The sequence below is a fragment of the Pelobates fuscus genome, chromosome 12, assembly GCF_036172605.1.
Source record: "Pelobates fuscus isolate aPelFus1 chromosome 12, aPelFus1.pri, whole genome shotgun sequence".
In the NCBI taxonomy this organism is placed as follows: Eukaryota; Metazoa; Chordata; class Amphibia; order Anura; family Pelobatidae; genus Pelobates; species Pelobates fuscus.
In genome coordinates, this window is record NC_086328.1 from 61,688,261 (window position 1) to 61,705,239 (window position 16,979).

A 16,979-nucleotide genomic window follows, 5' to 3' on the forward strand; every position below is an offset into this window, starting at 1 on the left:
GAAGCATGGTTTTTAGAAGCTCAAACTAGTTCCCCAGAATCCTCTATCCTGGAGACAATGGAGAAGCTGATTTAATTATATCCAGGGACAAACACAGCCTCCATTAAGCACATGTTACCAGCAACCACCAAAAGACATAAAAATACATAACTCCTGTTATACTAAACAGAACCCCCACATTCAACCCATCCCCAGATGGCTTGGATCTGAGCGCTCAACATATCCAAACAGCGTTTAGATGCCACAAACACAGTTCAAACGCCATGGGGTTTAAGTTTCGTATGGGCTGATGAGAGGGCCCATAATCCTCGGGCAGCCCAATAACCCACAGTATGCCCAAATACCGTGCATAAAGGGCCAAATCGCCCAGGGACCGTAGTCACAGGGTAAGAGGCGGGCAAGCAGCCCCCTCCAAACCACAGTGGCGAAGTGGCTTTCGCTACAGGGTGATAGAGCTAGGCTCTTATTACAAAGAGAGACCTACTGGATTTGCCAGTTAGGAACCCTAGCACCTCGAGGCCTCAATGAGAAATGCTCATTTGTTTCTTTCCTATAAGGATCTGAGCCTTGACCTTCACTATAAATATTTACATGTCATGGGATTGTTTACCTCCACATCCGTCATTTTGCTATTTCTTTATTTTTTCCATTCGCATATTACTATTGTTTATTACTCTATTCGTTATTACTCTCATCCTGACTCATTTTATTTTTCATTCCTCATTTTTACTTTTTTATTATTTATTCTTTATTTTATCATTTCATTTTATTTTCATGTTTACTTTTATTTTTATTTATTTATTTATTTTTTATTTTTATTTTTTAGATATTTTTTATTTTTTATGTTTATTTTTTTATTTTTTATTTTTTATTTATTTTTATTTTTTATTTATTTTTTCTTATCTTTTATTCTTTATTTGTTTATTTGTTTATTCGTTATTTTTTTTATTATTTATTTTTTTTATTTTTATTTTTATTTTATATTTATTCATTTTTAATTTACTATTATTATTTTTTCCTTACTCTTTACTTGTTATTTTGATTTTATTTTCATTTTTTTTCATTATTCATTATTGTTTATTTTCACATTTTCATTTCAATATCTTTATGTCCACCTCCTTTTCTGATGATCCCATTTTTATTTTGTGTTTTCCGTCTTTTTCTTATGCTCCAGTACTGCTGACTATTCTTTTAATTCCATATTACCCTTACTTAATGTTATATGTAACAAGTATGTATCTAAGGGACTTACTCCAGGTGCGCAATTACCGAGCACTATATATGTATCTTATTCACATATTCAGATTTAGTATTATCACTTAGGAGTAAGATTATCTTCACACACATATTGTTCACATTTCTACAGCCTTTGGGCCTCCTCCCACTTATCACTTCAACATACTAGACACATCACTTTGATATTTTACATAAGTTTCATGTCTGCTGTTTTTGCGAATTTATATGCACTCTTTACTGTTTATTAACATTTCCCATTTCTCACCACTACTCATACACAATTTTTTCATATGTATATACATTTATATGCAGATATGTGTCTTGTAGGTTTTCCGTTTAGATTCTATGCATTTTGGCACGCCCGCCGGAAACGCGTCCTGGTCGCCATGACAACATTAAGTGTCATAAAGAAATTTGGTCCTCGCCGGCGCTGGTACTTTGGGAGCAACCACCTGAGATTGTTCATTGGTGTTGCCCCAGCAACGTACATAGCCTGGTTAATTGACACGTCCTAGGGGGTCATATGACCGCGAACCCGGAAGTATGGTTGTCTGTGAAGGCGGTCTCGGCGGTTCCAGCGGCGAGCGCAAATGCAGTGCACCTGATGGTAAGTACCCATTAGTAGTAATTGTTTGTCCTATATAAGAGTGTTTTCAGTGTTTTGATATTTTGTGTCCTGATGAAAGCTCCTGTGAGGAGCTGAAACGTCGATTTTTGTCTTCGAAATAAATGAAGATTTGAAGTACTGTCAATCCTTGAGTGCCGGTAATTTTGTATCTTGTATTATTTAGCCACCAGAGCACCAGGTAAATTTTTCCATTATTGAAGTTGGAGTGCTGGGGTTCTCTGGATTTGTATATATATATATATATATAGACAAAATACCAAAGCCAGGCACTCCTCCGTACTTCTAGTTTTCAAAGTATTATGGGCCCAGGTGCAATCCCGCGTTATATATATAGATAGATAGTGAAGGGAGCACACTAGGTCTTAAAAATCGTGCAAAAGTATTTATTGCATTCAAAAAGAATACAACGCTGTGGTACAACAAATCAACGTTTCTACCCTGCTGGGTCTTTATCAAGATCACACGATCTTGATAAAGACCCAGCAGGGTCGAAACGTTGATTTGTTGTACCACAGCGTTGTATTCTTTTTGAATGCAATAAATACTTTTGCACGATTTTTAAGACCTAGTGTGCTCCCTTCACTATCTATCTATATATATATATATATATATATAGTATAAATAGTAACTGGCTTGTACTCATTTTCTTTGAAGAAAAAATTTCCTTTATTGTATATTCATTAAAACACTGATCGACGTTTCAGCCCCCGTCTGTGGCTTTCCTCAGGATCAATACATCACATCACATATATATATAAAATAAGAATAATCAATAAATAAATTGAAAGTAAAAGAATAAAATTTTAATTTAAAAAAAAAATTATATACCGGCTTAAATTTGTTCTAACTGTATTTTGATATTAATATACATATATATTTAAATCAAAATAAATGTAGAATGATGTTATAAATACATATCCCCTTAACGATCGTGGACGTAGTAGGTATGTCCGACAAAACACGGTCATTAAGGACCACGGACGTACCTAGTTTATCCGCAGCAAATAGGAGCCCTGGACTTACTTGGACCGGCGATCCACGGTGATCACGGTTGGGGAGGACTGCCGGAGACCCCAGTAGTCCCCCTGCAGCAGCTCCAGCCACCCTGGCCTTCCAGGGCCATATGATCACTATGATCACATCGCCGCAATATGTATTACATACACACAAATTATATGTATATGTGTGTGTATATACAGTGGGACCTCGGTTTACGAAATTAATGCATTCTCTTGGACGTTTCTTATTGCGAAACATTTGTAAATCGAAACGCGGTTTCCCATAGGAATGCAATGCAAAGTCAAAATGAGCTGGCATGGAACCCAACCAACAATGCAGAACACACAATAAAAGGCATGCAAACAACGAAGCTCAGCTCCCTACCTTTCCACAGCTTGAGAAATGCACCAAAAAGTCCCAAAACAACTGCAAACAATTTCCAGAATGGCTCAAAAACTTGATGAAAAAGCCGCTCTAACACCTCCACACTCGATGCCCCGTGCTACCCACCGGCTCCAGCATGCAGTGGCCGGTGCTATAAACCTCCCAGGTGCCATGCATCCTGGGGAAACCTGCTATGTATTGCGGAAAAAAATTGTAAACCGAGGCATTATTTTCAATGGATTTTCATTTGTAAACCGAAAATTATGTTAACCAAGGAGTTTGTAAACCGAGGTCCCACTGTATGTATATATATATATATATATATATATATATATATATATATATCAAAAGGTAGTAAAGGGAGCACACTAGGTCTTGTAAATTGTGCAAAAAGTATTTATTGCATTCAAAAGGAATACAACGCTGTGGTACAGCAAATCAACGTTTCGACCCTGCTGGGTCTTTATCAAGATCACAGTGCAAAACATAAAGTACTGACAATTTATACATAAACATATGTGGAACTTACCAATTAGGATGATCGGACAGCCTGTAGACTGAAACCCGGAAGTGAGGAACCACCACGTGATAGTGTGCGTATGACGTGTTACGTATTGCGTAGATAGCGTAGTTGCTAGGTGTTTACGTCAAAAGAGTGAAAATTGTGTTACATGTTACGTAAATGGCGTGGTCACCGAGTAACTACGTCCAAGAGTTAAAAACAAACGCCCGGACAGGGCAAATTGAAAATACAGAGGCTACAACAGCCTGCCAGATTGTATACATGAAGCCCTTAAGCCCCTTTCATGAAAATCCCCTAATGTGCATCAATGTGTGTATTAAGATAAAGTGCCGTGAATAAGTGAAAAAAGTACATAGAAAAACTTACAGTGCGTAAACCGTGTACAAATCTACACATAAGAGGTTGGGAGCGGGGCTGGACCATATGGCAAACAATAAAATAGTAAGTATTATTGTATCATCTACCCCTATGAGGTATATTGGCTTTCTACTAGCTGCCCCAGAAGGGGTATATGAGTTAGTCTTAGTTGCTATGCCAAACTGCAGGTATTGAGCTGGGGAAAAGGTGGATAACTAGATATTAGTCTTATCATATATATACACGGATAGAGATATATCTACATAAAAAATTGATCAATAAAGAAATTGATACATAAACAAATTAATAAATAAATTTATATCTGATCCTCTCCCTGACTATCTAAACTGGCCCACTGCGTTAGGGGCGTGTATTGCCTATACACATTAGACTCCATTTAAAAATATATATAACTAATGAGAATCAAGTTCTACTAATTAAGGTGTTGGTGGCAAGAGGAAAATTGGGTGCGATCTTTTCTTTATGGACTAATAGGTATATCTCTATCCGTGTATATATATGATAAGACTAATATCTAGTTATCCACCTTTTCCCCAGCTCAATACCTGCAGTTTGGCATAGCAACTAAGACTAACTCATATACCCCTTCTGGGGCAGCTAGTAGAAAGCCAATATACCTCATAGGGGTAGATGATACAATAATACTTACTATTTTATTGTTTGCCATATGGTCCAGCCCCGCTCCCAACCTCTTATGTGTAGATTTGTACACGGTTTACGCACTGTAAGTTTTTCTATGTACTTTTTTCACTTATTCACGGCACTTTATCTTAATACACACATTGATGCACATTAGGGGATTTTCATGAAAGGGGCTTAAGGGCTTCATGTATACAATCTGGCAGGCTGTTGTAGCCTCTGTATTTTCAATTTGCCCTGTCCGGGCGTTTGTTTTTAACTCTTGGACGTAGTTACTCGGTGACCACGCCATTTACGTAACATGTAACACAATTTTCACTCTTTTGACGTAAACACCTAGCAACTACGCTATCTACGCAATACGTAACACGTCATACGCACACTATCACGTGGTGGTTCCTCACTTCCGGGTTTCAGTCTACAGGCTGTCCGATCATCCTAATTGGTAAGTTCCACATATGTTTATGTATAAATTGTCAGTACTTTATGTTTTGCACTGTGATCTTGATAAAGACCCAGCAGGGTCGAAACGTTGATTTGCTGTACCACAGCGTTGTATTCCTTTTGAATGCAATAAATACTTTTTGCACAATTTACAAGACCTAGTGTGCTCCCTTTACTACCTTTTGATATATATAACGCGGGATTGCACCTAGGCTCAGAATACCTAAATTATAAACACGGAGGAGTGCCTGGCTTTGGTATTTTGTTTATATATGGAAGTGCTGGCGGAGCACTTGCTTGAGCACCCCCACGATTAAAATTGGATTTATTATCTAAACGGTGATTTGGACATAGCCATCAAGATCGTTTCAATATGGAGGATTTCTTACAAAGAGCTGGGGCTTTAACGGAGGTAGCAGAAACACTATCTATTACGGATGAAAAGGCTCAATCTGTACTATGGCCACGCAGCTCACAAGATCTACCACATAGACACACAGCAAAAGATCTTTACAATGATCTATCCAGACTTAAAAAACGAGAGGTGGACCTTGACCTGCACGGTGTGTTCCTATCGGACTATTACAGATCTAAGCGGATCCCGAGGGGCTTCCGCATTAAAAACGCTCCCACTATAGGGAGACAAAACCCTGAGTTCTGCAAAAAGTGGATGAACATTTCTAATAAATGTTCCTTAGACTGGCTGGTGATCGTTATTGAGGAGGTTGGAACAGAATTGGTACAAGTTAAAAAGTCGATACAGGATTTTGAACTTGCACATGTAAGCGCTTTACAATCCATACCATCTACAGATTTTATGCTAAAACTCCAGGACGATATACAAAGATACCAAGATGAGCTGATTCGCTTCAAGAAAGTAAAACTGGAAAAGGTAAATCATGACTATAAGTTCCACCAGGTGTACCGCTGGCTCAGCGGCTCAGACTCCAACACGCGCAACCCACCTCCACGATTCCGCACACGCATTAGGAAGCCTTCATTACAAACTGTAGATGTCAGTTCAGGAGAATCTGCCTCTGAGGGCGACACTCACACCGATCAACAATCTGCGAAACAGGTGACTTTTTTAAAAACGGGAGAACATTTAAACGATCCACCACGAGCATACAATACCAGCAGACGGGATGGAAGAGACGCAAGAGACACCCCAGACGTGGACAAAAGGGTCACAAGAAATACAGGCAACATGGGAAAACCTCCCAGACAACGGAGATAATACCGATATTTAATTTATCCCAGAAAGTATTGGATCATAACCATCTTTCGGTTCTACAAAAAGGGCTTACATTTATACCAGTTACCCATCCGAAACCATTTGAGATGGCAATCGATTTGTACAAACTTCAAAGAACCCTCTACAGCAATGAGATAATAAAAGAGACACCTACAACCAAAACATACAGGTTCCCTACACGGAACAAAAAAGACATATATACACCGAACCCTTCAATCAAAACCTTCATGCAAACGATACGCCATGAAACCACAACGCCATGTATCATACCACCTGCCCATCGTGATAATCTGTCACCAGAGGAACACACGGCACTTAAAGATCTAATGCAGGATCCCAATATAATAATTAGACCAGCGGACAAGGGTGGTGCTGTGGTAATCCAAGCCTATGATGATTATAGAACCGAAATTTTACAACAACTACAGGAGGAATCAACATACTTAAAACTCACGTTTGATCCAGTCTCAAAATTCCAGAAAAGGATCACATCCGTGATTGAGGAAGGATTAGCACACCGCTACCTGGATGAACGCACTGCTGAATTTTTATTTGTGAAACATCCCAAACATCCGGTGATGTACACCCTACCAAAAATACACAAAGATGCTGATCGTCCACCGGGCAGACCGATTGTGTCAGCAAAAGAAGGGTTAATAGAGCCCATTGCTCAATTCATAGACTTTCACATCAACAGCAGCATAAGGAAGCTACCGACATGTTTACTGGACACCCAGCACTTCATTAGTCAGATAGAAAACATAGAGTTAACCAACACAGATACCATTCTAGCCACCATGGACGTCAAAAGCCTTTATACGATAATACCAAAGAAGGAAGGTATGGAAGCCATCAGTGAAATTTTACAGCAAGATGAAGCATACCAAGGTCCTCCGATCCCATACTTAATGGAATGGCTCGATATTGCTCTAACCTGCAACTACTTTAAATTCGAGGAGCACTTCTATCTACAGACCTCCGGCACGGCCATGGGGGCGGCCATGGCACCGGCATATGCCAATGGATTCATGTACTGGTTTGAAAATACGTACATTCTCCCTATATACCAACATCAGATAATTAAGTACTTAAGATATGTTGACGATATCTTCATGATCTGGAAAGGGACTACGACTACACTTGAGGAAATGGTGGAGAATATCAATAGTCTACCAATACCAGTAACGCTGACACTTAGTTGGCATAATACCAACATTGAATTTCTAGATGTCTCGATCTTTAAGGAAGAGGATCGGCTGGGGTTCACCCTATACAGAAAGGTGACTGACCGTAACACTCTCCTATCAGCTACCAGTTTCCATCCTCAACACATCAAGGACTCTTTACCCATATCACAGTTTCTAAGGGTGCTACGATTTAACAGCGACCCAAGTAAGTGTGAAGAGCAACTGCACGAAGTTCGTGACCGCTTCCTAGCAAGGGGATTCCATCCCAGAATATTGGATACTGCATTAGATAAAGCTCGAAGCAAATCCAAACAAGTTAAAACTACTAAATCCAACACCAAGGACAGACTGTTTCTTCCTTTAACTTACAACACCGCAACTGCATCACTCAAAAGATCTATATTTAAAAACTGGAACATACTCCATGCGGATCACAACCTTCCTAAAAAATTTAAACAGAGTCCTATGATCAGCTATAGACGGGGCCGAAATCTAAGGGACCTATTGGTTCGAAACGACCCTCGGCATTGCTATGCCAAACCACCGCTCATTCATAAAAAAGGCTGCTTTAAATGTAGCGGATGTGTTACCTGCAGCCATATGCTTACGGGATCAACATTCGCTCATCCCCACAGTGGCAAAAGAATGGCAATCAAACACTATATTACGTGCATGACCACACATGTCATATACATGATCACATGCCCCTGTGGACTCTCGTATGTTGGCAAAACCGATATGACTCTGAGGGACCGGATCAGGGGACACCGGTCAGGAATAATGACGGCATTTAGAGATAAACGAACCGAAAAACCCGTTGCCAAACATTTCCTAGCTAACAACCATCATCTACCCTTACTACGATTCATCGCCATTGACCACGTCCCGGTACAACCGAGAGGAGGTGACAGATCCAAGCTACTTCTACAACGCGAGGCCTACTGGATTCATCATCTTAACACAGTGACTCCGAATGGACTGAATGAACACCTTGCATTGTCTATGTTCCTTTGAAACAGAACCTTCATTGCTATAATCTATATTATGTTTACACATTATAGTATACAGTACGATAAAAATCATCGCTGCAACCTTATAGTACAGTGCCCACTTGTTAAAACAAGCGATATTACCCACTCCTCATTGCATGGAACTACCTATTAGTCCATAAAGAAAAGATCGCACCCAATTTTCCTCTTGCCACCAACACCTTAATTAGTAGAACTTGATTCTCATTAGTTATATATATTTTTAAATGGAGTCTAATGTGTATAGGCAATACACGCCCCTAACGCAGTGGGCCAGTTTAGATAGTCAGGGAGAGGATCAGATATAAATTTATTTATTAATTTGTTTATGTATCAATTTCTTTATTGATCAATTTTTTATGTAGATATATCTCTATCCGTGTATATATATGATAAGACTAATATCTAGTTATCCACCTTTTCCCCAGCTCAATACCTGCAGTTTGGCATAGCAACTAAGACTAACTCATATACCCCTTCTGGGGCAGCTAGTAGAAAGCCAATATACCTCATAGGGGTAGATGATACAATAATACTTACTATTTTATTGTTTGCCATATGGTCCAGCCCCGCTCCCAACCTCTTATGTGTAGATTTGTACACGGTTTACGCACTGTAAGTTTTTCTATGTACTTTTTTCACTTATTCACGGCACTTTATCTTAATACACACATTGATGCACATTAGGGGATTTTCATGAAAGGGGCTTAAGGGCTTCATGTATACAATCTGGCAGGCTGTTGTAGCCTCTGTATTTTCAATTTGCCCTGTCCGGGCGTTTGTTTTTAACTCTTGGACGTAGTTACTCGGTGACCACGCCATTTACGTAACATGTAACACAATTTTCACTCTTTTGACGTAAACACCTAGCAACTACGCTATCTACGCAATACGTAACACGTCATACGCACACTATCACGTGGTGGTTCCTCACTTCCGGGTTTCAGTCTACAGGCTGTCCGATCATCCTAATTGGTAAGTTCCACATATGTTTATGTATAAATTGTCAGTACTTTATGTTTTGCACTGTGATCTTGATAAAGACCCAGCAGGGTCGAAACGTTGATTTGCTGTACCACAGCGTTGTATTCCTTTTGAATGCAATAAATACTTTTTGCACAATTTACAAGACCTAGTGTGCTCCCTTTACTACCTTTTGATATATATAACGCGGGATTGCACCTAGGCTCAGAATACCTAAATTATAAACACGGAGGAGTGCCTGGCTTTGGTATTTTGTTTATATATATATATATATATACACAGACGTATATATAATATAAATAAATAAAACATTTATAAAAAAACAAATAAAACCGCTAACTTTGGCCAGAGTTTCTGACTAAGTAGCTACTACAAAATACTGCATTTTGAATACCTTGGGTTGTTTACATTTGAAAATGGTATGCCATGATGATGGGGTTATTTCAAATTCCTGGGCTACCATATGGTCTCAAAAGGCAACACAGACCCAGCAAACCAATCTGGCAAACTGAATTGGGCAAGCCCTATATTTACTGTGTAACTTTGCAAAACACCATAAAACCTGTACATAAGGGGTATTGTTATACTCAGAAGACTTCACAGTAAAACTTATCACGAAGATGAAATCACCAGTAAAAGTGCAGTTTTTGTGTAAAAATTTTTTAAAAACAAATATGAACTTAGGCAAGCGTTTGTGGCTCAGTGGCTACTACAAAAGACTAGACATACCCCATTTTGAATACCCATGGTTGTCTACTTTTACAAATGGTATGTCATGATGGGGTTAATTTTAATTCCTGGGCTGCTATATGGTCTCAAGGGCAACATAGGCCCAGCAAACCAATCTGGCAAATTTCAGTGTGCAAACATGGAAAAGGGGAAAGCCCTACATTTGACCCCTTTAAGTTTGCAAAAAACCCATAAAACATGTACTGTTGTACTCAGGAGATGTTGCTGAACACATATTGGGGTGTTCTTTGTCAGTAACACATAACAGGATCTGAGAATCCATGCCTAAAAATTTGACAAAGACTGGTGGTAGAATTTGTGCATGGAAAGTGTTAAAATACCACCATTTGAAATACCCTAGGGTGTCTACTTTTCAAAAATATATGGTTTACTGGGGGTAAATTACATTGTCCGGCTTCACAAATGTCCCAAATTTGACATGGGTGCATGATGACCAGCTGTGAAAATTTCAAGTTGTAAAACTGGAATGCGCACCCTCCAAATAAGGTCTTTTAACCCCCAGAGAACCCGACACATATACATGTGTGGTATCACTGTACTCAGGAGATGTTGATGTTGCTGAACACATATTGGCATGTTCTTTGGCAGTAACCCTTAAAGTTCATGTATTCTTAAATTGCTATGTGTGTAAAAATAAAAAAATCACCCATTATAATTTATTTTTTGGGGATTGGTGATAAAATGGTTGCATGAAAAGAGTCAAAAATACCCCAATACATTAGGTTGTCTTCTTTTAAAAAAATATATACATGTGAAGGGTTAATTAGGGATTCCTGAGAGACATCAGTGTTACAATGAACTTAATGTTAATTTTGAAAAAAAAGGGTTTGAAAATAGCAAAGTGCTTCTTGTACTTATTGCCCTATAACTTGCAAAAAAAAAAAGCTAAGAACATTGGGTATTTCTAAACTCTATTTTTTATGGGTGTTTTTTGACGGTTGTAGATGCATAACAGATTTTGGGGGTCAAAGTTAGCAAAATTGTGTGTTTTTAAATATTTTCATCATCATTTTTGTTATAGTAAATTATATGATATGATGAAAATAATGGTATCTTTTGGTAGAAAGACCATTTAACCCCTTAAGGACACATGACGTGTGTGGCACGTCATGATTCCCTTTTATTCCAGAAGTTTGGTCCTTAAGGGGTTAATGGCGAGAAGAACAGTATATAATATGTGTGGGTGCAGTAAATGAGTAAGAGAACAATTACAGCTAAAAACAAACACTGCGGAAATGTAAAAACAGCCCTGGTCCCAAACGGTAAGAAAAGCGGTCTGGTCACTAAAGAGTTAAATAAATTAAGTATAGTGGATGCATGAAATATACAATACTCAACTAGCACATTTAACTATAAAGTGCAGTGCACGTGCTGTACACACATAACATTTAAAAATGGTAATTACCCCTTTTCAAATTACACAATTTGTAGATAAAAAGGATTCCTTAGGGGGCGTGTCCTGACAGCGCATGGGAGCAGACGTGTAGGACAGAGACTCTCCCGCGTGGTGGCTATTACAGCGTGTAATAATCGTCGAAAACAAAGAAAATCACCCCGTTTATCGAGCGGAACAGCTACCTGGCGTGATGGCGACAAAATCCATCAAAAAATTTAAACAAAAAACCCTGCACTCACACTTGAAGAAACAAGAGACCTCGGACTTGGGAGAACAAGATGGCGCCGACAGGTCGCAATCCCCAACACAAGGCTCTGACACAGGAGGGAACTATGCCGAAGGAGACAGTCTCTCTAACCCAGCGACTGAACTCTCGGTGAGAAACATAATGCTGGAACTTAAAACCTCATTTAAGGCCGATCTCCTACAAATGACGGCGGAAATCAAAGCCGACATACAGAATATTGGCGAAAGAACAGCACGCCTAGAAGACTGCACGGACGAGCTGATCGATGCGCACAATTCAGTAGCTGAGGCCTACACCACACTGAAACAAAAACTGCACTCCTTGGAGACCATGAGGACAGAAACCGGCGGAATAATGTCCGAATAAGGCGCATTCCTCAATCGGTGACGAATGCAGACCTCACCCGGTATGTACAAGACTTTTCCAAAAACTCTTACCATCTCTGAACAACCTGGACTTAACCCTGGACAGAACACATAGACTCCCCAAACCCAAACATTTACCGAAAGATACAACGAGGGACGTAATCACCAGGGTCCACTTCTATCACATAAAAGATAGAATCATGCAGTCCTCCAGGACCATGACACAATGGCCTGAACCATATCAACACCTCAAACTCTTCACAGACCTTTCCTCCGCTACACTAACAAAACGCCGAACCTTCGCCCCTCTCACAGAAGCCTTGAGGAATGCCAACATTCCCTACAAGTGGGGCTTCCCCACCAAATTACTTGTTAAGCGGAACGGAGTGGACAGGCCGATACATGATCTCACAGAAGGCAAGAAACTATTTCAGGACTGGCAAATACCGCTTCTACAAAATGAGACGAAGCAAATGGCGGACACCAAGGCTCTGAAATCCCTGGCTAAAGACTGGGCACAAAACCGTAAAGCCGCTAACAGATCTACAGACCCTAGCATCTCTACGACCTGACCGACCCTCATAGACCAGACGAATTGAGAAATCGGTTCTGCAACTGATATCTTGAATCAGTATAATGTAACGTATGTGTTCAAAATGTTTAATGTTGGTTATTCTCTGTATCACTATATGCTACGCTCATTTATACAGCGGCCGATTTAATTTACATTATAACATGCCGCATGCGGATGAGCTCCTGCTCGTCTTCCCCCCACCCCGCAAGATTTACTATTCTAAGCACACCGCGCTTATGGAACAAGCCCAAGGCCGTCTTCTGGCCGAACCTATCCGTTGCCATGAGCGGTCTTACGTTACCCTAGGTGACAAACGGAAACATGTATATAGTTTATCCCCAGTTAACCCCATCCTTACGAGTGTACTATTTATCTACCTTAAGATTTCACAATACTGGTTGAAATTAAAACAAGCGATAGTGCTGTCCAGACAGACGATAACACATCGCCTAGGGCTACCTCCATGGTCCAAAGGGCCCATGAGTCTGCGCTCAACTGAGCATACACTAATCCAACTCCATGCCCCTAAAACTTCTATATTTGAACACTAAGGGGCTTGACTCCCCTACTAAAAGACGACTAGCTAGGGGGGGCGGGACCTGACCGCTGAGCCGAGAGGTCGCAGAAAAGAGGTGCTCCAGCTCCTAGGGGCGAATCTCCGGTGCCACGAACCCACACAATACCACAATCCCCTCAAACATACACTTAACGGAACGGTGACGCCGGGAGCTACCTGGGGATACCAGTCATGTGGCACAAAAAATGGGATCCACCAAAATGCTCCTCAAGGCCTACCAGCATGACAGGCGCGGGGGAGACGGCCGCTCCCCTGTCGCCTTCAACGACTTTAACCCTGATAGAGGGTCCTCGTTCCCCCCCCTATGGACCGGCGGGGGTCATCCCGGTCCCAGGTGGGCCCCCCTGGAGGCTGGGGCAGCAGCCCCGACAGAGGCAGGCCTACTCCAATATGGCGGAGAACACAAGCGGGTTACTCGAGATCACACACGAGACGGACATCCTGGTGCGGCTAGAGGCCACATTTGCAGCGTTCTGGGAGAAATTATATGACCGTCTGTGCACTACACAAGTCCCGGTCGAAAACTCGCCCATGACACCATCGTACCGCTCCTGTCCGACTGGTTCGCCCACCCAGATTAAGCGCACCAAAACGTGGCGCCGAAAACAACGTCCTCTCCTGCCGACAGGGACACACAAGCGGAGACGATCTCCAACAGTTATTACCCCGCACAAGACGAAGCCAGCCCCACCAAAGCCAGCAACCAAAGAATAACAACCTATGAGAACCTTCACGAACCTACTCACCTACCCGAGCAGGGGCCGTACAGCAAGTATTCCAGAGAGCCCTGAAAGCTGCCAACAACCAAGCTGGTGGAGAAGCACGTATGCAACACTCGGACTGCACAGTTGAGAAGGGTGAGCCCTCTTACGAAACACATAGCTGAACAGACACCCCTGAAGGCATAGGTTAAAGGGGACTTTCTGGGACATGAGGCCTGGGATACGCAGCCTCCCACATTAGAGCTCCCTCTCACCCGGGACTTACACAATCCCACAATGGCTGCAAGCAGGACTCCTCTGGAACCCATCTCCCTTTATTAACCCAACGACACAGCAAGCTGCAGGGAAAACAGCCGAGAACTGATGCTAGCTATGTGTACCTAAGCACAGTTTTGGTGAATCGTCTCATTAAGGGGTCACAGGATCCTCCTTAGCTTTAAGTGGTATATTTTGTTCAATGACTTTTCTCACTTCCACTGTTGTGCCCTAATTTTGCAATTTATTTGATAAACCCTTTGTAGTTTTGTAGAACCAGTGAATGTGCAGGCTGTATTGCCCAATCCTCTCATTGCAAGGCACCTAACTAAAGCTATAAAACCAAATCTTGCCTAGCATAGACACTAATGCATGTTTTAACCCTGTACTGGTTTCTGTGCACAATAATTCGCACGCGTTCACGACTTATAGCCGATTAATGTTTGGTTAAGGGCTAGAAGTGGTCTACTGGAGGGAACTCTTAACTTTCTCTGCTTGTGATGCTCTCGGTCCCAAGGGTTTTAGACCACATGACACTAACAAGCAACATATACAGTACCAGTTAGTTCTCCAAGGTGCAGAAGTTTAGGCGCAGGAATTAGACCACAAACCAGTTCAAACGCTGCAATGGAACAATTGCACTGCTGACACCAACAACGAATCTGATTGCTTTGTTTACCCTTTTCAACACTATGGGTCTGTATATTCCTATGCATATTGTCTTAACGCATTTATCAACAGCAAAAATTATTTTCTTATTATACTTTATGATTGCTAAGCGATAATTATAGTTAAAAACGCAGTTAATCAATTATATGCATCTCATAACTAGATCTGTTTTATGCACGTCTAGCTTAGCATGTTTTACCACAAAAACGTTGTTTAAGAGCTTGCTATCTTCATATAATATAAAAAATGTGCCGTCTAAAATGCCACACTGTACAATGTTATGGAATTGCTTGTAGATGCTGTTGTGGCTCTACACGCTTGTTGTCAATCTATGCACAAGAAAAATAAAGAATTAAAAAAAAAAAAAAGACGACTAGCTATCACCGAGGCCAAAAGGCATAAGGCACAGGTGGCATTCTTCCAGGAGACGCACTTCACTTGGTGGGGCAGACCAAGATTTAACTCCAAAGAATATCCCCACGACTTCCATACTTGTTTCATGACGAAAAAGAGAGGTGTCTCCACTCTGATCAGTGGAGACGTTGCGTTTTCCTTAATTCCTGCCACATATTTACCCAATATAGAGGAATCCACTATAGGGCTTATCTCGTGGTTGGATCATGCTCCCATCACGTTGACGGCTAAAGAACCTTTCCCCAACAAAGGCACAGGCACATGGAGGCTATACGACACCTTGTTAGCGAACCCTAACGTGGTGGATCAAATCTCTACCGACTTAAAAAATTATTTCAATGAGAACGTCACTGACGACTCCTCCACCGACCAGATCTGGTTAGCCCATAAAGCCTGTATCCGAGGGAGTTTCATAAAACATGCTAGCCATGCGAAAAAATTAAGAACAGACGAATACAGCGCACTCATGGCCTAGATTGCACAGTGGACACACTCCAATAAAAGAGACCCAACCACCACCACACACGAACACCTGTTAAAACTACAATCACGTCTTAGAGACATAGAATTGAAAAAAAACACTTTTATGCTGAGAAGAGCCAAATATAACTTTTTTGCCAACGGCAACAGAGCGGGCGCCAAACTGGCTACCCAAATCAAACACAAAACAGTCGCCTACAGGATTGCCCACCTAGATGTTGGGAAAGGGAAACATATTTTAGATCTGCAAGAAATTGTCACACAGTTTGCAAAATATTACTAGGAGTTGTATAATCTTAAAGATAATTCTAAAACAAATATCCCTACGTCTGTGACAATTGACAAACTCTTGAGTGACGTACAGCTACCCAGGTTGACAGCGGAGGACCAGCATAGCTTAACATGACCCTTCTCCCCAGAAGAACTCTCGGAGGTTATTTCGCACCTCCCAGCCCATAAATCCCCAGGCCCTGATGGCCTTTCTAACGCATATTATCAAACCTTCTCTACCATCATATCCCTATATCTACTTAAAACCCTCAATCACAGTGCCGAGAATGGTGCTCTCCCAAAAGAGATGTTGGTAGCACATATTTCTACTCTTCCCAAGCCAGGTAAAGTCCCAACTCAGTGTAAGAATTTCAGACCCATCTCACTGTTGAATGGTGATGCCAAAATATATGCAAAACTCATTAGCAACAGGCTTGCCCCTATCCTCCATAAACTGATACATAATGACCAATCAGAATTTGTGAGAGGACGACAGGGTTCCGACAATACTAGGAAAATCCTGAATATTGTATCCACGCTAGAGAAGAGTGGTCAGGAAGGCCTTTTTCTTGCGC